Here is a 21737-nt window from a genome sequence, read left to right as displayed (position 1 = left end):
TGTAATAGGCTGCCTTGCAACCAGTACTGAGAAAGAGTAACCAGAACCAAAATATCTTCATAAACCTTCGGCCATACATTTCTGTTTTGTGCTATCATTTACTTAAAGTTTTATCTATTCTAATTTACTTGCACTTAAAAACCAACTTGTTTACTAAAGATTACTAAATTCACATGAACTTGCAAAGCATTTGGGTTTATTTAATTTATGAGAGCTCCTTTTATTTATAAGCCAGTTTTGGTACCATGTAAACATATAACACACGTATATACACAAAACACATCTAAACACATACACATGCAGGCAAGCTTTCAATAGCTTTTATTTCAGAACTCTAGCCAGGAGATATTCTGAAGTTCTACATAAATCTGTATACATTGTTTCCATTCCTGTTTCCCTAACAGCGGGTGTCCCTGCATCTTGGCCAAGTTGCCTCTATGGATGGAGATGTTTTTCAATCTCCTAGACCTTAGGACAGAGATGTCTTTTAACCTCCCAGACCTTAGGACGGAAGTGTCTTTTAATCTATCAGACCTTGGACTGCACTTATAATACCATCAATGGCAAATTTAAAGGAGGCAAAAAGAAAATAGAGACAAAGAGCTTAACAGACTTTATATTTACATGCCACACACCAATATAGATAAACACCCAACATAAAGAGAAATTCAAGAGGTTCCAAACGAACTGCAGTTTCACCTAATAAGTGCTAGTAGTGCCAAATCAAGGCAGTTAGGTTAGTTACCACTCTCACAAATGGTTGGGAGTTCATCCGTGAGAGGGGAATCCCCCATTGTACAGTACCTTCAATTCCCCAAATTGAGAGGGGCAAGCCAGCTGTATAGTACCTCCAAATAGCACTCACTCGCCCAGAGGCAAATGTCAAAATTCAAATCCAGAGTTCCTTTCTTCTTAGGCAATTAGGAGGCAATCACCAATGTGATGGAGGCCAGTAATGGCAGAGCTGGTGGGTGAGTCCAAAGCCACCCTCTGGCAAATATGGCAGGTAGCTGCTAAAGGAAGCTCTTGGCCTCTCCCTGCTCTGCAGCTACAGAACCATGAGCAGCACCATCCTGGACGGGCCCTGTCGAAACTGCTTTTTGGTGTAGGTCCAGTTGCTCTTTGCACAAAGATCCAATTACTGAGACAAGGAGAATTACCAAGGAAGAGGGGAATTTTTATATGACAGATGTCTTATCAGGAGAAGCTGCCTCAAATCTGTCTCTCCAACTAAGGGAGATTATGGGCTTCTAAAGAAGGGGCCACGTGCCTCGGGGCAGGTCATGGTGCTACATTCATTGGGGGCATGTTGTGGGTGATGGTGAATCTTGGTATGAGGGAATCTGCCCAGGGGCCTTCAAAATCTCAGCTCCCGGAGACCCAGACTTGTGGGGGGAGAGGGGGAAATGGGCATTTATTGAAACCTTAAAATCTGTACCCCCATAATATGCTGAAATTAAAAAAAATAATAACAAAAAAAATCTCAGCTCCTTTGTCTTGTAGAAAATCCACCAATTCTGGTGGTCCAGTAGTTAGTTAAGGGAGAGGATTATATAGGAGTCATTGAAATTTGTTCTATGGGGAGCTGGTTACAAAAGCATTCCAGGTAGAGGTAAAAGCCAGTGCAGAAGTGCTGGGCTGGAACTCTGCCTAGCATGTGTGAGGCACAGTGGGGAGGCCAGTGTGGCTGGCACAGCTCGATCAACAGAGCAAGAAGTAGGAGATGAAGTCAGAGAGGTGATGAGAGCCAGATCACACAGGGCCTTCTGAGCCATGGTTAGGACTTTGACTCTGAGTGAGCCAGGGGAGGGCTTTTTAGCAGAGAAGCCCCTATGCTGCTTTCAGAGGCCAGAGGCCCTGGTCACTCAATGTATAGGGAGGAGCTCCTGGTTTTCCCTCAAGGAAGGACCTCTTCTCCAGCCCCTCTGTAACTAAAATGCCTTCCCTGGACAATCCTTTTTTTTTAATTTTTCTTCAATATTTATTATTTTTATATTTTTTCACTTAATGCCACATAAATTCCAAGATGTCAGCTCTTGGAATACAGAAAGATAATTTCAAAGCATATTTTAGCAAAAGAACTTATGATGAAATTAGCATTTGTGAATTATAGCAGGTCAACAATGCTATGCTGCTTGTTAGGCACATTGCTTATCAGTCAAAGCTTTATCAGTTGGTTCCATCATTTCAATGCTTTGGCCTACCACACTACTTTGAAACATAATATAATTCAGGGCAGTTTTGTGATAAAGAACAACTCAGCATTACTCAAAGGGAGTCAGTTCATATTTACTGAAAAAACAGAATATAACTGTTTCATTGTGCTATTTTCAATATACTAATTCTGCCTTTCCGACTTCTCTCCAAGTATTTGTTTTGTATGATCAATTTTCCTTCTCTTTGTCCCTTTTATTAGGGGAGAGTTTGTTAGTGTTGTTATCTTGACATTTCCTTCCTGTTTAATAAAACCAACTGGATCAACTCATACTATGAGTTCTTTCTCTAGTATCAATTTCAAGACAAAGGTCCCCAAGACATTATGGCAGATCTTTAAAGCTTTCACAGATATAGATCCCAAAGAGTCATAAGCTTTTACAATAGTAGAAGAGATGTATCTGTGTGCATATATGCATGTGTATACACACACACACATATACACATATGATAATTAGTTCTACAAAGTGTGAGAGGTTGTTTTTAGAGAATTTTGTTTCTGGATCAAAATTTAACAAGAAATATCCACAGCAAATCAGGATTAATCTGAAATAATCAGTTGGAGGACAAATTCTACAGCTTAGGCAGCATGAACTTAGTGACAAATAAGAAGGCTCCAAAAGAGAGTTCCCCAAAGATATGTCAGGAGAGGTCTGAGAAGTCAACAGGTGATTCTGGAATTGAAGCAAATGGGAATATAACCAACAGGCCACAATAAGGGCTAGCAGCAAGACAATGTAATGAGTTCTCAGCTAATTCCTGTGAGAGTAAAGGGACAAGGAAAGAAGAGACATTCGGGCATTAAACCATGGACCAAGAATCACAACTCTGAACAAACTGTCCTGAAGGAACCTTTCACACAGGCAGAGCTAATAACAAGTGTGCTATCCATACAGCCCTGAAAATTTCTCTTTCGTTGATTAAGCAGAGAATAGTCTTATCCCTGAAAATAGAAAGTCCTATAGAAAGATGTAAATAAGTTCAATAGGAGAGATATTTTCTTAGACCTCTTTGTTAGGATGTGATTTTTTAATTTGGGGAAATATTCCATTCTGGTATAGAAGAAAACAAATGAAATAGATGAAATTCATTGTGTTACATTTAGAGAAGTTAGTAACTTATGAGACATATTAGACAAAGTAGAACATATATGTGTGACCAAAGATAGAAAAGGACAGACAGAACAAGAGATACCAAATATTCATGAAGCACTAAAAATATGAAGAGCAACAAAGGCCCTAAATATTCAGGACACAGTAAGTATGCATGAGACATATAAAGCCCTCAATATGTGTAAGGTCTTTATTCAATTACTCATTGGTGACTTATTCTGGTCTGTCCTTTACAGTAAAATTCATGACTGCTTAGCACGATAACTAGCAAGCTACAGCTATGGCCAAGTGTACTTGCCCCTGAGCCGCTTCTATAGAACAAGTGTATATCACTAGCCTCAGGCACGGTTCATCTGATTGCGTCCCCTGGCTCAAACCGCAACCCTGGTCCTCTTCATAATCCCACTATCAGTGGAAATCTGAAGTGACAGAGTGAGAGTCAGGACATGAGAACATTATCTAACCAAGGAGTCAGGTATTGTGGTCTTTCTAATCCACTGGCACCCTAGCCTTCTTTTTATCTTTTGTTTGTTTGTTTGTTTGTTTTATTTTTCTTTCTTCTTTTAGTGTAACCCTCTGACTACACACTGATTTTATATATTTACATATGTTTTCCTTCTTCTTTCTATTATTTAAAATTTCTACCCTATCCTAATAGTGTTAATCTACCCCATCACTTTCTCCTTGTTCCTCACTGTGCATTCCAAATTGATTTAAAAACCAAATTGATTTTGAACATCCTCATTTGGTTTGTAAACCTCTCTGATCCATGTAAGTCTCTCTGGAACAGCTTGCTTGGTAGCGTATTTGGAGGCTACCATCTTGCCAATGTCATTGTCCACAAGGCACATGAACAGAGACAGAGACTTCAAAGACTTCTGTTCCTCCCATTTATTTAGGCACTTGAGCCCACTATCTATCCTAAGTTCACCTAGGCTCTAAATCTGTCCTTATAGCTCACTTCCCAGGCTGTAACAGGTTTAAATTGTCTCTCCAGGACCAAAAACATGTTACATTGAGAGAGTGAACTAATCTAAGTATCGTAGCTGCAATAACAAAGTTTAATATTTCTCTCCATTTATTGCCTCTACTAAACATCAGCGAAACTTCAGAAAATAATCTTAATGAAATAGCACTAAAGTCTGGTCTTGAGCCACAAAATGGGAGTCCATGAGAAATAAACAGAGAATGTTATTAGCTATATAAAAGAGGTAAGAAATTATCATTACTGATCATAATTTTTCTCTTTTAAATTAATAATAATAAATCAAAACACATTTATATCAAGAAAGAATTACTATAACAAGAGAGTTGTCTAAATGAAGGGTCCAGCTTGGTGACAATGTTTCAGCAGAAACTATAACTACAAGTGAATATTTTTGTATAAATTCTTATCATTATAGGTAAAGCCAAGTTTTCTGCACAAAGGTATGAAACAGTAAATGCCAAATGCTATCCCTTGAATGAGACTAAAAGGGTAGATTTTGAAAAGGATGAAGAATAGGATATTAGAAACAATTCAAACTGTGAAAATTGTCTTAAAATGCCATCACTTCACTTCTGGAAATAAAATATAGATAACATTCAATACTTACTTACTTAAAGTAAATACCACTAGAAAGAGAGCTCATTTCAGTATTACAATTGTTTAGCCTCCTTGTAAAGGTTATGTCAATTCTCTAAATCGATCTTTGCTCCACTCCCATACTTCCCCATCTCCCACCCCTCCCTCAAGAATTTTTAATGAATTAGGACCCTTGACACTCTGAGAAAAACATTTCTTATTTGGAATATTTCCATGGTATCTTGTAACCAACCACAAGATAGATAACAGATAGATAGATAGACAGAAAATAAGGTTGATTTTGATAAGTTTTATATGAAAAACAGCCTTATTATTGCATAGTTGAATTTCCACGCATATATTAATTATTTTATTATAATATATATTTTGCATAGAAATACAACTATAAGATGGTGAGCTTGATTTTCATATAAAACTTAGAAAAATCAATATTACATATACAGTTCTAGCTATGTATATATGCTACGTATATTTTACAACTATATACAGATCATCATTCCTTTGTCACTGAACTGTGGCATAAGGGACAGAAGTTGTAGTTATTAATTTCCTGAGCAAGAACACAGTGCTTGCACACACTACACATCCAGAACTGATACTCAGTGATTGGGCTCCCTGTGGCAGGGGGGATCCCCCCAACTGTTCCCCATGAAAATCCATGTCAGAGGATGAAGAGAGCCTGATCAAGGTCCCTCATAGCATGAATGAGGTCACAACAAGCCCCATGTGAGACAGAGACAAAGCAACAAACATAGAGAAAGGAAGGAAGGAAAGGAGAGGGAGAGGAGGGGGAGGGGGAGGAGAGGGGAGGAGAGGAGAGAAGAGGGGAGGGGAGGGGAGGGGAGGGGAGGGGAGGGGAGGGGAAGAGAGGAAAAAAACGCAAGTACTAGAGAGACAGCGACAGGGAGACTATTTCTGGCAGCCCTTGGTCCCCACTGAATTAGCACCCACAGCTCTGGACCCTGATCTGTGCTACTGGGTGCTGTGCCCATCTCTGCAGGGGAAAGGAAGCCCCTCCCCAGGGACTGTTTCTAGGGATTGACGCAGCTGTGTCAATGATGGAAGGGTCATGAGGGAAGACCCTCCCCACTGCCTTGACACACATGGGACCTTCTGCCCATCAGGCCAAGGATATGTTTCAGTTACAGGGATGCTCATGCTGTATATATAGAGGCCTCCACAGCCCCTCAAGCTGTTCACTGCTCTCCTGGTGACTCTCAGTGCTGAAAAATTCTTTAAACAGGGAAGGGGAGGCAGAGATCTCTACATTTTCTGGGGGACCTTGTGCAAATTGCTGCATCTGAGGTATCTCCCCACCTGTGTGGAGGCATTTATCTCTACCTTACACCACCACCTCCATGGTAATGTGAGGATTGCATTCTGTATCAAGTGTGAAACAGTGTGTGTGACAGAGACAGACATCCTGACAATGAGTCACTTACAGGGTCCTTGAGGCCCTGGGCAAAGCTTTCCTTTTCTGCTTTCCTTGTCATCCCTCACCTGGCCTCAGCTGTGCCTGAGCCTTCCCCTGACTCCTCCAATGTGTCCAGTTTTACATCCAGTTCCTCCCTTCCTCGTGAGCTGAGGATTGTGAGCACATCACCCATCCTCACTTGGCTTCAGCCTCCTCATCTGCAAGTGGTGGCCTCCTCATTGGGTGTTTGGCACATTGAGTTAATATGCATACATGGGTTTGTCACAAGGCTTGGCCCTGAGCAAGGATGAGGTTGATGTCAGCAGATATTGTTATTCTTATTAGTCTCATTACCATGGGCTCCTACATGCTGCACATGACTGAGGACTTGCCTTTCCTGAGAATGAGGATCCTGTTTTCATCTCTGTGGTGCCAGGGCACATGTGACATGACAGGCCCTGTGAGGGAGCGGTCCATCCTGCCTTCCTCACCAAAGCATCCTGGGATGCAGATACATGAAAAGCCCAGAGACCTAACTCTCTGGACAAAGATCCCCCCACCTCAAATAGTTCAGAGACTCACAAACAGTTCAGAAATCTCTCTTCCTAGACACCAACCACCAAACAGCTCAAAGATGCCACACCTGAGGACATACCATGTTTCCCCGAAAATAAGACCTACTCATAAAATAAGCCTTAGCAGGATTTCTAAGCATCTATGCAATATAAGCCCTACCCCCAAAATAAGACCTAGTGATGGGCGTGACTACGCAGCGCATCTGCACAACCCATGCATTTCATTGTGGAGAAGTAAAGAAGACGAGCAGCCCTTCTCATCTGCCCCATCGTGACAGCTACTATCCCAGAGGTGACCAGAAAGGTGTGGGCAGCCCCACCAACAAGGTCGACTCCCCCTGTCAGGTCCCGGCTATCCTGTGCATGCTGCAAGCTGAGGCTTTGAGGGGAAAATAATACATCCCCTGAAAATAAGCCCTAGGGTGTCTTCTTGAGGAAAAATAAATATAAGACCCTGTCTTATATTTAAGACAGGGTCCCCCAATCAGCTCAGAGAATTCCTACCTCTAGGTAACAGCTCCCCAGAAGCTCAGAGACCTCACACATCAACCCACAAAGAGCTTACAGGCTGCACCCTGGGACACTGACCCACAAAGATTCAGCTCAAGGCTTCTGTGTGGGCAGTGACACTGAGTCTCTGTACCATCCAATCCTGTTGGGGAGAGGCCCTGGGTTCTTTAGTTCTCCGCTGTCTGTAGTCACTACCATGTTGTCATAAAGAAGGCAGGCTCACACCAGGAATCGGGAGGACTCTCTGGGACTGCGGAGTTCTGAGAGTGAGCTCTTGCACATATATAGGTCCCAGGAAAGGCCATGATCCGACCAATCCTGGTCACCTCTGGTCATGAAGACTTTTGTATACTGCCCCATCCGGGCTTCAGGGTGAATCCCAGAACACAGTAGGAGACCCGTGGATCCAGTCATCTCTGCCATCTCTTAGCACCCACTGTGGGGTACTGGGTCCTGGAGAGAGAGGAGAGGTCTTCCCTTCACATTGCAGATTAAGGCTCCTCTGAGCATCCTGATCCTATCCCCAAACTCCCTCTCCTGGTAGCAGCTGCCACACCTCCTCTGTGTCCCCAAATCCCTACCCTTGTGGGTCACTAAGCCTCTTCTTTTACCCTAGGGACCCCTGTACCCGCATATCCCAGCCCTAGTCACAGGCCTCAGTTACACCCTCCCACCCCTATTTGGAACCTGTCACCTAGCACACAGGTCTGCCTCGAAGGACACCCTCAGGACCCTCCCTGCTCCCTGAAAGAGCAGATCATTGTGCAAGACAGAAGTCCCTTCTGCCTCACTCCCTGCAGGGGTCTGTCTCTGTTAGGGCAGAGTGGAAAATCTCTCGTGGCTCCAGATGAAACCCCAGACCCAGACTGGGAATCCAGGGCCATTCCTCTAGGGCTGAGAATGCTCAGGAAGGAGCTGCGGTGAGTGTCTCCTCAGGAGATGGGTTGACACTGCAGAATGAGGTCTATGAGGACAGAAGAGGGACCCCAGGAGGGACTGGGGCAGCATGAACATGGGGAGTGCCCCGACTGCTGCCTTCTCCGTGCCTCAGTGTCCTTGTCAGTGATAGGGAGTACAGGGTTTCCTTCCAAGGGTCCTAGTAAGGATTAAGTGAGATAGTATACAGGAAATGCTTAGGACACCTCAAATCAGACCTAGGATTACCTAAAACTTAGAGCCCTGCGCATGGAGCACCAGCTCACTCCTAGCAAGTGACCTCCCTAAACCCTGCGTCTGAATGGGGAAGCATCTTCAGCTCTGTTAGTAAACAGCAGACCCCATCTTGGAGACTGGATTCAACTAGTCCTCCAGTCCTTGAAGCCCAGGTCCCGCATCACGAATTCCCACCCATCAACCACTGGGCTCGACTGCATGGAGCACTGTGACCCAGCTTTGGGGGTCCCTACCGCCACACCCTGTGAGTGCCAGAGCCGGTAGTTTCCAGGAGAACCTCCCAGAGCAGTCCTTGACTCTTTGCCTTCCCCATCCCACAACCAATCCACTGCCCCGTTTCTGGCTCCCGGTTTATTCAAATCTGCAAAACGGACAGGTGTGGCCAAAATGGGGTTAAAGGGATCTCTGGGAAAGTCTGAGAATGGGTGTCCGCTTGAGGCCGGGTGGAAACCAGGAGGGTGGAAACCAGGAGGACGGATTGCCAGCTGTGGCGGTCAACACAGCATCACCCATACTTCTGTCAAAGGGTGGGGCTGATCACGCCAGGGTGGGCTGGGCTTTGTTGTCCCTCCAGGCACAGTATTTGTATTCTTGCAAAATAGGACCTTCCCTCCCCTGTGGTACTTGCCGTAGTGGTGTGTTCATTCCTGGAATCCGCAAGGGTATGTTTCAGGAGGGGACCGTTCCATCCTCCATGCCCCTCGTCCCTCGCACCTCCTCTCCGCACACTCTCTGGAGGTGAGATCCAAGAAAGGCTATTTCATACTTATGTCTTATGGATTATTCTGGTGTTTCTCAAACCTTAGCATGCATCAGAATCACCTAGAGGGCTTGTTATTAATAAAACACCAATTGCTGGGCCCCACCTCCTAGAGTTTCTGATTCTATGGATCTGAGGTGGAGCCCAATAATTTGCATTGCCAACCACGCCCGGCGAACTCGCCCTTCTCCATCTTTCCCTCCCTCCCTTGCTCCCCAACACAGTCAAACGAACAGTCTTATCACCAGGCTCTAAAGGTCTTAAAGGGAGCAAAGGTCTAAGCCTCCAGTCCACTGTCACAGAGCTCCTGCCCCATGATTGGCGTTAAGACACAGTAAACAAGCTTTTCTTTTCCTGTACTACTGATGGACAGCATAGTGGCAGCATCCATCAAAATGAAAAATCCTCAGATTTAAGCCCTTAGTATGTTAAGTCCGTGAGGGTAGGGATATTTTTCTGTCCAGTTTCCTCAGTGTCCCCAGTGCCCAGCACATAGCAAGCTCTCACTGGATGATTGGTGAATGATTGAACTCTTTGACTCAACAATCCCACTTAAAAGAATGTATAATAAAAAAATACACATACACAGAGTTGTGTGTACAAGAAGGTAGTAGTGAATAATCAGGGGAAACCTCTAAACGTCCATTAATAGTCAGTGATCATTGGATGGTAAATGAAGGATGAGGGATTTATGTTATGCCAGGGAGCACCCACTGGCCATGGAACAGAATGAGAGGACCAGTACTGGCCAAACAGATCTTCTTTAGGACATGTGTTAATGTTAGGGGAGGAGAAAGAAGGTTCAAGATGCTCATAGTGGAACCCGGGATTTGTACATGTGCATGTGTATGTTTAAATACAGAGAAATGTGTTTGAACGAAAACAAGGAAATGCCCAGATCTCACCCCAGTGGCAGGCTGTGGAGGGAGAGAACGTGGAGGATGGCCTGTGTAGTCTGTGTACTGATGTATTAATGGAGTCTTTTACCCCAAATTCACTTAATATTCCAGTAACTCTTTATAAAGCAAAGTCAGGTAGTGAAAGCAATATCTGTACCACAGAGCAGTTTTGTGTGAGAGTATCTGGAGGGTGTCCAGGAACAGAGTTCTGGATATATTCCCCAGGGCCAGACAGTTAATGTACATAAGAGAACCCAGCTCATCTCAAAGCATGAAGAGCAGCACAGTGGAAGTGATGAATGTTACCCACCAGTCAGCCCCTGGAGTGGGTACTAATAGAGAAGATGGGGCTGGTGCAGACCCCACACCCTAAATCCCATCTCAGGGGCATCTACAGCGCAGCTACTGCCTACTGTCCTCATTCTGGAATGAGATCCCCCACACACATGGCCAGGCCTTGTGTTTTCCCAAAAAAAGCTGGAATTCTGAGTTTTTGTTATCTTCCATTTTTTTAAGTGATAGAAACAAATAGACAACAATTGCAATTTGGTCCACCTCTGTATAAGCCATATAGAACAATGTGTCCAGGAGCGAGAGTGGGTCTGGGGACTCCAATCTGAGGCAAGCCTATCTAGAGCCTTTTTGGAAGAGAGCAGGGATTCAGGAAATGCCTTTTGAATGAATGAGTGAATCCAGGAACTAACATCCAGACTTGCAGAAGGGTTCTTGTTCTCAGTCAGTGGTGTTCCCTGTGATGCCCACCCCTGGGTCTCTTTCTCCTCTGATCCTAGGGTCTTGGATCTACACTCCAGTCCCCACCATCTAGTAGGCATGATCACCTGCTCTCTGACCCCATTCCTCTACTTGTGTCTTCCCAGTACTCACCACTCATAGCAGATTTCTCTGATTCCTTCTTAGTTTTCAGCCTCAGCAAGAGCCCCTTCTGGAATGGACCCCTCCACACCCTTCTCCCCCATCCCCAGCGGTGGTCAGGAGCCTGGGTTCTGCTAACATCCCAGCTTCTCCTCTGCATATCAGCTGTGTGACTGGGGATCATTCCCTTACCCTCTCTGCACCTCAGTCCTCTCCACTGTGAAATAGTATCAGTCCTCACAAGCTGGAGTGAAGAGTAAGTGAGATGGCCCCAGTAAGAGTTTTCATAGGCCCTGGCACAGAATAAATATGACATACACATTAGCCAGAATAAGTATTGTTTTTGTCATGATTATTGTTTCCAGAGATGTTCTATTTTAATCATCTGTTAACTCCTTTAATACCAACAACATCCCTGGGAGGTGGTTATTATTACTATATATAATTATATTATATATAATATAATAATAATATATTTTTATTATAATCACCATTTCACAGATGAGTAAACTGAGGCACTGTGCATGAGCTAACTAACTTACTCAAGCTCACCAGAGCTAGAGAAGAAATGCCAGTATTTACATCCAGCTCTGTCTGTCCCCAGACCTCCTGCTCATAAGCCCTTGCGGTGCCTTATTCTACAGCAGTTTCAGTGATAGTGATAAACACTGAGGTCACAAAGATAACCAAAGCTTAGCAAAGACCTCATCTGCAAACAGGGTCATGCTGAAAGACATGCAGTCCCCACAACGTGCTGAGGAAAGACTAGATATTTGAAGTACTCTCAGTCTCAGCAAATCACTCCTCCCTGTGCATGTCCTGCGGACTAGGTGCTCTCTCCAGGGACATCTGAGCCACATGTAGGATCATGTCCTAAGCTGACCTAAAGCAACATCCATCTCTCCCTGCACTGCTGGGCGGGGCATGCCAAGACCTCCTGTTCTAGGGCCTTTCTGCCTCTGGGCCCTGCCGATCCTTTATGGTCTCCTTCCTACACTCTCCCCTTTGAGTGGCTGCAGCACGCCACAGTCACCCTTGATTCTGTTATTACACCAGTGGACAAGGAGATGTAGGTAGCAAGTATTAGACCACTTGCCCAGGGTCCCTCCATGAGGCCATGGCAAAGCCTGGATTCACACACTACACTTTCTAGGTGTCTTGGCCTAAAACAACATTCTATTCTGCCTCTAGTAGCAGCTCTTTAAATGGTGCCCTCATATTATGTACTTTACACAAGATGTCTCTAACCTCATCATCATAAATAGTAATCGTCATGATGGTAACAGCTGTTAAATCTTTACACTGACAGAACATGGGGAGTTTCCCTCAACCTCTTCATTGCAGGGTACACACACACATATCATATGAGAAAGATGGCCGACCTGCTGAACACAACATTCCAGGCCTAATTTAAGAGTGACCAAGGAATTGCTTCTGGCCTGCTATTCCATGATGGAGTAACAGAGTCTAGATTTATCTTCCCACTTTAAAGAACTGAAAAATTGAAAGAAACTGTTTTAGGATATGGTAAAACAGGAAGTGCAGGCATTAATACCTGAAAGAAGGGGGGAAATGAAGTGAGTATCACAACTGCCCCCAAATTACTTCCTGGAGAGAGTTTTCAGGCATTAGTGCAAGGAAAGGAAACCCAGAGGCAAGAGTTGAGGAAACAGAGTTGAGAATTCAGGGAGGCCAAGACAGATAGAATTCACAGAGCAGAAATTCTGAGAAGAAAGAGTTATGCGAAGAGGAGAGGGCTGCAGAGAGTGAGAGCTCTGGAGATCTGGTGAGGGTCCCCTTCAGTTGTCAGCTAAATTCTGATCAGCACAAGTGAGAAAACTTTCTCCTTGGGTAGGAGAAAACTACCCAAGGCTGGAAAAAGAGCTACCAAAAAGGAGTGGGTGGAAAAATCCAAGAACTCACAAAGGGATGGAAATAGTTTATCTTCTTATCTGCCAGAAAGGAGAAAAATTTCACAATATGCAGGCTTTTTTTTTTTATTTCGGCATATTATGGGGGTACAGATTTTAAAGTTTCAATAAATGCCCTTCCCCCCCTCCCCCCACAAGTCTGAGTCTCCAGCGTGACCATCCCTCAGATGGTGCGCCTATCACTCGTTATGTATGTATATACCCGCCCCCCCACCCCCCCTCCCCAATACCCTATTACTGTAGTACCTATGTGTCCACTTAGGTGCTACTCAGTTAATACCAATTTGCTGGAGAATATATCTGGTGTTTGTTTTTCCATTCTTGGGATACTTCACTTAGTAATATGGGTTCCAGCTCTAACCAGGAAAATATAAGATGTGCTATATCACCATTGTTTCTTAGAGCTGAATAGTACTCCATGGTATACATATACCACATTTTATTAATCCATTCTTGAATTGATGGGCACTTGGGCTGTTTCCACAGCCTTGCGATTATGAATTGTGCTGCTATGAACATTCGAGTGCAGGTGTCTTTTTTGTAGAGTGTCATTGGATCATTTGGGTAGATGCCCAGCAATGGGATTGCTGGATCAAATGGTAGATTCACTTGTATCGCTTTAAGGTATCTCCATATTGCTTTCCACAGAGGTTGGACTCGTTTGCAGTCCCACCAGCAGTGTAGGAGTGTTCCTCTTTCTCCACATCCACGCCAGCATTTGTTATTTGGAGACTTTTTGATAAAGGCCATTCTCACTGGAGTTAAGTGATATCTCATTGTAGTTTTGATTTGCATTTCCGCAGGCTTTTAGGTACTCAGTGAGATAGTACCCCAGTAGTGGGGCAAATTAGCTCTAAATACTGCTCTTATCCCAACTAACAATGCTTGAAAGTCAGCCATGAGAGGATTAAACTGTTTCCAAGTAACTTAACTGCATCCCAGGACAAAGCTCAAAGTCATTTAAAGGAATTATTGCTATTATTATTATTATCAAATCCAGAACCCAGAAAGGCAAAATTCACAATGTCTGGCACCCAATAAAAGATTATTGGGCATACACAGAAGCAGAAAAATACAGCCAATTACAAGGAGAAAAATCAATCAATAGAAACAGACACAGAAATAACACAGGTGATAAAGTTAATGCCAAGGACATTAAAACAGCTATTATAGATGTATTCTATATATAGAAGAAGATAAAGGAAAGAGAGAGCATGTTAAGAGGAGATATGAAGTTATATATAAAGGCCCAAATTGGACTTCTACAGATGTAAAATACATGGTCTAAAATGAATAATACATTGGATGAGATGAATAGCAAATTAGACACTGCAGAAGAAAGCATAGTGAACTTGAAGACATGAAATGCTTTAAATGTCCAAAATGAAACACACACACAAAAAAATAAGGCCTGTTAGAAACTGAATGAAGCAACAGTGAGCTGTAGACAACTTCAAGTAGCATAACATACATCCTGGAATTGCTGACGAGAGGTGGACCCAAAAAATATTTCTGGAAATAATAGCTGATATTTTTTCCAAATTTGATGGAAAGCATAAATCCACATGTCCAAGAAGCCAAATGAATTCCAATAACAAGAAACATAAAGAAAAGCACACCAAGGCACATTATAATCAAAATGTTTAAAAGCTGCAAAAAAGAGAAAATCTTAAAAGCAGCCAGAGGCAAAAAGACTCATTATGTAAAGTGGAGCAAGGATGAAAATGACAGCACACTTCAGAAACACACACACGCACACACACACACACAAAAAAACAGAAAACAGTAGAGCAATGTCATTAATGTAGTGAAAGAAAGGAATTGTTAAACTAAAATTGAAAACCAGGTTAAAATACTTTTCAGTAATGGAAATAAAATAATGACATTTTTAGATTTATAAAACTAAAAGAGGGCCGGGCGCGGTGGCTCACGCCTGTAATCCTAGCACTCTGGGAGGCCGAGGCGGGCGGATTGCTCAAGGTCAGGAGTTCAAAACCAGCCTGAGCGAGACCCCGTCTCTACTATAAAAATAGAAATAAATCAATTGGCCAACTAATATATATATATAAAAAATTAGCCGGGCATGGTGGCTCGTGCCTGTAGTCCCAGCAATTCGGGAGGCTGAGGCAGGAGGATTGCTTGAGCCCAGGAGATTGAGGTTGCTGTGAGCTAGGCTGACGCCACGGCACTCACTCTAGCCTAGGCAAGAAAGCGAGACTCTGTCTCAAAAAAAAAAAAAAAAAAAAACTAAAAGAATTCATCAGCAACTTGCCCCACCCCCCCAAAAATGTAAAAATTCTGTAAAGCCAGGCATGGTTCACACCTGTAATCCTAACACTTTGGGAGGCTGAGGCAGGAGGATCACTTGAGCCCAGGAGTTTGAGGTTGCTGTGAGCTAGGCTGACGCCATGGCACTCACTCTAGCCTGGGCAACAAAGCGAGACTCTGTCTCAAAAAAAATTTTTTTCTAAATTAAAAAAAAATAAAACAATGTGGAGTACCTGATGGGCAGAAAGAGCTTACCACTTTAATCAATGACATGCTAGAAGCTGGAGTGCTGGTACCAACAAACTCTCTATACAGTAGCCCTGTGTGACCTGTGAAGAAGATGGATGATTCCTGGAGACTAACAGCAGACTATCCAGGTTTAAATAAAGTTGTGCCACCCATAACCTCAGCAGTCCCAGACAGGGTTTCAACCATATAGAACATGCAACAGGCTAAAGGAGACCAGTATTCAGTGATTGATCTTGCAAATGCCTTCTTCCCTATCTCAATTTCAGAAAAGAGCCAACCGCAGTTCTGCTTCCCTGGGTGGGCCCATTGGCTTCCCTGTAGAATGGCACCCTGCAAAAGAGACATGGAGCAGCTCTGGGAAGAGCCCTGGGTGAGAGAATCACCTCTTCAGGTAATAAAGAAATGGATTTCCAGCAGCTGCCAGGGCTGGCCTTCACTCCGTGAAGTCCCATGTCTTTCTTTCCAATGGACAAAGCTCTGACCAACCTGATGATTTAGAAGGAAAGAGGGGAGACTGGGCCACCATTTGGGGAAGGTTTGAAACTTCCAGCCTCTGTTGCCTTGGAACCACAGAAGAGCTCCAGGTCCCCGCCCCACTAAACCTCTACATTTCCACCTGCAAACGGTGCCTCTAAAGCAACAGGGAGGTCCAAAAACCCCCCCACAAATGGATGGAAACAAGGTCTCAGTGTCCCGGAGACTTTACTTACAAATGGCCATGGCTGTTAATTTGTTATTAACGTGCTGCCACCAGCTCTGTGTGGGCCATCTGTGGCCAACATAATGTAGGTGGGCTCAGGGAATCAGGGAGCAGTCCTGCTTTCTGCGCTTCCCCCGGCCTAAGCATGACCCTGGGAGAACAGCAGCCCACTATTGTGTGGGAAAAGGGCGGATAGCCAGAGGCCAAGAGCCTGCTGCCAAGTCAGGGCTGTACATGTGCCACTACTGCAATGGGGCTGGTGAGGCCTATGCAGTGGCCATGGTCACTCTGCTATAACTGCTGCCCCAAGCAACTGCTGCCGCTGTGAGGATCAGGGGAGATTGGGACTGAAAGTAACTGGGGTAGAATTGGTCCCTTCCTCTAAGCAGAAAGCTCAATTTGGCCAGGGGACCTTCTGTCATCAGAAGGGGATAAATTATATATGCTTTTTGTAAAAAGAAAGACTTTGCCCAAAAGTTACAAAGGCCTATAGATAGTAAGAAGCCCCCAGGAGTGAAAAAAAAAATTTTTTTTGAGACAGTCTCACTCTGTTATCCAGGCTAGAGTGCCATGGTGTCAGCCTAGCTCACAGCAACCTCCAACTTCTGGGCTCAAGTGATCCTTCTGCCTCAGCCTCCCAAGTAGCTGGGACTACAGGCATGTGCCACCATGCCTGGCTAATGTTTTCTATATATATTTTTAGTTGTCCAATTAATTTCTTTCTATTTTTAGTAGAGACGGGGGTCTCGCTCTTGCTCAGGCTGGTTTTGAACTCCTGACCTTGAGTGATCTGCCCACCTCGGCCTCCCAGAGTGCTAGGATTACAGGTGTGAGCCACCATGCCCAGCCATAAAAAAATGTTTTGAGTCCAGGACCCAGACATCATGGTGGGGTGCAGAGCCCCTGCCTCCAAACACCCCACCAGGAGCCCTGGGAGAAATTGAGAATGGAGATTCAGTTGGTGCCCACCTGCATGGACAGAAGTGGTCCAGTGGGGGGGATCCTTTCCCCCTGACAACACAGCCCCATCCCTAGCACAGGGCACTCAGCAAGCCAGGCACAGAGCGGTGAGGGAGGGGTCAAACAACAGTGAGGCAGGTATAGACAAGCTGCAGAACTTGAATGGTATGAAAGCTAGCAGGGGATTTGTGAACCTACAATGGACAGAATTTATCTGGGGTTCCTGCCTGGATCCCAGACTTCAGACTGATGGTAGAACCCTTGTATAAGGCCCTTAAGGGAACAGCTTCTGGGTTTGCCTGACTTGTAATATTAAAAACAAGGAATGAGCCTTAGAGTCTTAGTGAAGATGCTGGGAGACATCTCATGGCCAGTGACATGTTAAAGCCACTGAAAGATGGCCTCCTTGATAAATTGTTATTAAAGACTGTCAATTCTCAACCCTGACACCCTTTTGCTTGCCTTAATGGATTTTGTGGGATTTCATTTGGAAAGATTTTGTGTGCAGCAAACTGTTTATATGCTCAAGGTGGTCCAAGGACAGAAAGGCAACCCACTGCACAGGGGGCCCAACACTTTTGATGATGGACAGTTTCACTTGGTATTAGTAGATATCTTTTCAGGCTGCAAAAATAGAGAGTGTCTAAAGATCCAAGATGGACTTCTACCAGGAGCTGCTGGCCCAGGAGAGGGCCTTTGTTGAGTTCCTGTGCATGTTCGCCAGCAGGGTAGGAATGAGTCTCAGAGGACAATGGGATGACAGACATCAGCAGTCCAGGGAAAGAGGCCGAGCTGGTTATAAAATGGCATGATGGTGATGGACACCGTGGACAGGCAGCTATGGGGACAACTCAAAAGCCCCTCCTTCTATAGCGAGGACGTCAATAAGCTCCACAGCCAAGAAGGAAGGGACCTGGAAACGGATGAGGCTCAGACAGCCTCATTGTCCAGCATCTATTGTTTTGGGACTTTTTGATAAAAGCCATTCTCACTGGAAATAAGTGAGGACTGAACTCTGATATTTTCTTTTACTCAAAATTCCTTCCTAAGGGGGCCAGAGGAGTCATACTCACAAATGGTAAAATCCCAGTAGCCTGCCCTCAGGCACCACCAATGCTGTTAGCAGGGGTCAAAGTTCTGTTCTCTGCTTCCAAGAAAAGCTGTCAGGGCGGGGCTGGAATGGTCCTGCTTAGCCAGAAAGTCTGTGTGTGGGGGTGGGGCTGTCTGAGACTGGCAGTCTGGAGCGGGCCTCGCTTCTTTCCACCCTCCCCAACTCCGCAGCTACTCCTGGGCCTCTGCCAGCAGGCCAGACCACACTCACCAGGCCTCCCTGGATTGTGATGCCGGCGGGGAGGTTCCCTGCACAGGAACGCCACCTGGGCTGGGCGCACGGCCTCCCTTTGGTGGGAGGGTTGCCCTCTAGGATGCTGATCCGCCCCTGGAGGCACACACACCTCAGCAGGCTGTTCACAAATATCCCTTCTGTGCCCCGGGCAATGCTAGACCTCGGTGCACCTGATCTGGTCTGCAGGTCCGACCTCTGGGTCCCAGAGTTCAAACTGTATCCCCACCAGGGAGAGGATTTCCGGTCCCAATTCACCCACAGGGAGCCCAAGCTGTGTCTGAGTCTCTCAGCCTCTGAGTCTGCACCGTTCTCCTGGGAACACCGTGCCAGCAGCACCTGCGAGGGCTGGTGGATAGGGAGCTCACAGTCTGAGTACCCCTCAGTCAGCTGTAAGGCCCCAAAAGGGAAGGTCCTGTTCCCTGGAGGTGCCTCCGGCTGGTGGCTGTATTGTCTCTCTCAGCAGCCACAGATAGGGAAGGGGGAGGGGACAATGGAGCAATATGGCGCCTGCTTTGCAGCTCGTGTCTGAGCACAGGATGTGCCCAGAGGGAGTTGGGAGTCTGGTGCTGCATCTGCTACAGGCTTACCACTCACTGGTGGTGGCCGTCTCTGGGCTGGTGTCTGCAGGTCTCTCCACCCGCTGGGTAGCCCACCAGCAGTCCGAGATGCAAGGGAGGGGAAAGTTAACCTCTTCACCTACCCTTGCCACTGGTCTCCAGTCTACTCGGGAGGTCTCTGCTTCCAGTTCTCCTCCGCAACCTCCTCCCGTGGAGAATCATGTGGTCTTTGTTTTTGCTTCTGTTTATGTGGTGAATGGAATTGATAGATTTATGTATGTTGAACCATCCTTGCATCCCTGGGATGAAGCCCACTTGGTCAAGATGGATTATTTTTTTGATAAGTGTCTGGATTCGGTTAGCTAAGATTTTGTTGAAAATTTTTGCATCTATATTCATTAGGGATATTGGTCTGTAGTTTTCTTTTTTTGTTGCATCCTTTCCTGGTTTTGGTATCAGAGTAATATTCGCTTCATAAAAGGTGTCGGGGAGGTTTCCATTCTTGTCGATGTTGTGGAATAGTTTCTGCAAGATAGGTACTAGTTCTTCTTTGTAAGTGTGGTAAAATTTGGGTGTGAAACCATCTGGACCGGGACTTTTCTTTTTAGGGAGATTTTTAATTGCTGTTTCTATTTCAGCTGTTGAGATTGGTCTGTTCAGGGAATCTATTTCTTCCTGGTTGAGCCTAGGGAGGCTGTGTGTTTCTAGAAATTTGTCCATTTCCTCCACATTTTCCAGTTTGTGTGCATAAAGATTTTTGTAGTATTCATAAATTATATCTTGTATCTCTTTGGGATCAGTTGTGATATCTCCTTTTTTATTCCTGAAGGAGCTTATTAGAGATTTCTCTTTTCTGCTTTTTGTTAGCTTATCCAATGGTGTGTCAATTGTGTTTATTTTTTCAAAGAACCAACTGTTTGTTTTATTAATCTCCTGAATAGCTTCCCTGTTTTCAATTTCATTTAGTTCTGATTTGATCTTGTTGATTTTACTTCTTCTGCTGGGTTTGGGGTTGGTCTGTTCTTCTTTTTCCAGCTCTTTGAGTCGTTTCATTAGATTGTCTATTTGTCATCTTTTTGACTTTTGGTTATAGGCATTTATGGAGCTAAACTTTCCTCTCAGAACTGCTTTAGCTGTGTCCCAGAGGACTTGATAACTTGTCTCTCCATTGTCGTTTTCTTCATAGAATTTTTTTATTTCCATCTTGATTTCTTCATTTATGAAGTAATCATTTAGTAGGAGGTTGTTTAATTTCCACGTTTTTGTGTCGAAATGTGAGTTTCTTTTAGGGTTGATTTCTACTTTTATTCCACTGTGATCTGAGAAGGTACATGATATGATTTCTATTTTTTTAAATTTCTTGAGATTTACTTTGTGTCCTAGGATATGGTCAATCTTAGAGAATGTCCCTTGAGCTGATGAGAAGAACGTATATTCAGTGCATTTGGGGTAGAATGTCCTGTAAATGTCAGTTGGTTAATTTTTGTATCTAAACTCCAGGTGTTATCATAACTGCAAAGGGATTTTGGCCTAGGTCCACTTGCTCATCGCACAAAGATCCAATTGTTGAGACAACTAGGATTGCTAGGGGAGAAAGGAATTTTTTTAATATGAAAGACTTCTTGTTGGGGAGTGTACTAACAGAGATCATAGACTTTTTAAGGAGGGGCCACGTGCCTCGGAGCAGGTTGTAGTGCAATTAACAAGGGGCTATATGCATTTTGGGCAGGTGAGTCTTGGCATCAGGAAGTCTGCCCAGTGGCCTTCAGAATCTCAGCTCCTGGCTGGGTCCAGTGGCTCACGACTATAATCCCACTACTCTGGGAGCCCGAAGCAGGAGGATCACTCGAGGTCAGAAGTTAGAGACGAGTTGAGGAAGAGTGAGACCCCATCTCTACTAAAAATAGAAAGAAATTAGCCAGACAACTAAAAACATATAGAAAAAATTAGCCAGGCATGGTGGCACATGCCTGTAGTCCCAGCTACTTGGGAGGCTGAGGCAGGAGGATCCCTTGAGCCCAGGAGATTGAGGTTGCTGTGAGCTAGGCTGATGCCACGGCACTCTAGCCCGGGCAACAGAGTGAGACTCTGTCTTGAAAAAACAAAAAAGTATTTCAGCTCTTTTGTCTTACATCATTTCTGGAAAACAACTCAAAATGTCAGTTAAGGAAGAGAATGATCACCAAAAAACACATCGGGATCACTGAAACTTGTTCATAGAGCCAATTACAAAAGGAGGGGTATCTGACCTTTCCCTTCATGTTCAGGAACTCAGGTCTAAGGGTTTTCTGAGGTCCTTTTGGCCAAGAGGGGGTCCAATTCAGTTGGCAGGGGGGCTTAAGATTTTATTTTTAGTTTGTACTATAATATGGTATAATACTGGTGGTGTTGGTAAGATTCAACTCCCTCTTGTAAATAAGTCTTCTTATAATACTGATGATCAAATGTATTGGGAAATTGAGTTAAAGCCTTACCAGGATGTAATACTGTACCTATGGAAACTGACAGACCTGAAGAGGAACTAGATCTGAAACTGCCCTTTACAAATTAATAAAGGAATACAAGGCAAGAACTGTGGTAGGGGCTTAAACTCTGCAAAGGCACAGGTGTAG

This window comes from Microcebus murinus, unplaced genomic scaffold (assembly GCF_040939455.1).
Source record: "Microcebus murinus isolate Inina unplaced genomic scaffold, M.murinus_Inina_mat1.0 scaf037_hap2_Mmur4.0, whole genome shotgun sequence".
In the NCBI taxonomy this organism is placed as follows: Eukaryota; Metazoa; Chordata; class Mammalia; order Primates; family Cheirogaleidae; genus Microcebus; species Microcebus murinus.
This window is presented reverse-complemented; position numbering follows the sequence as displayed.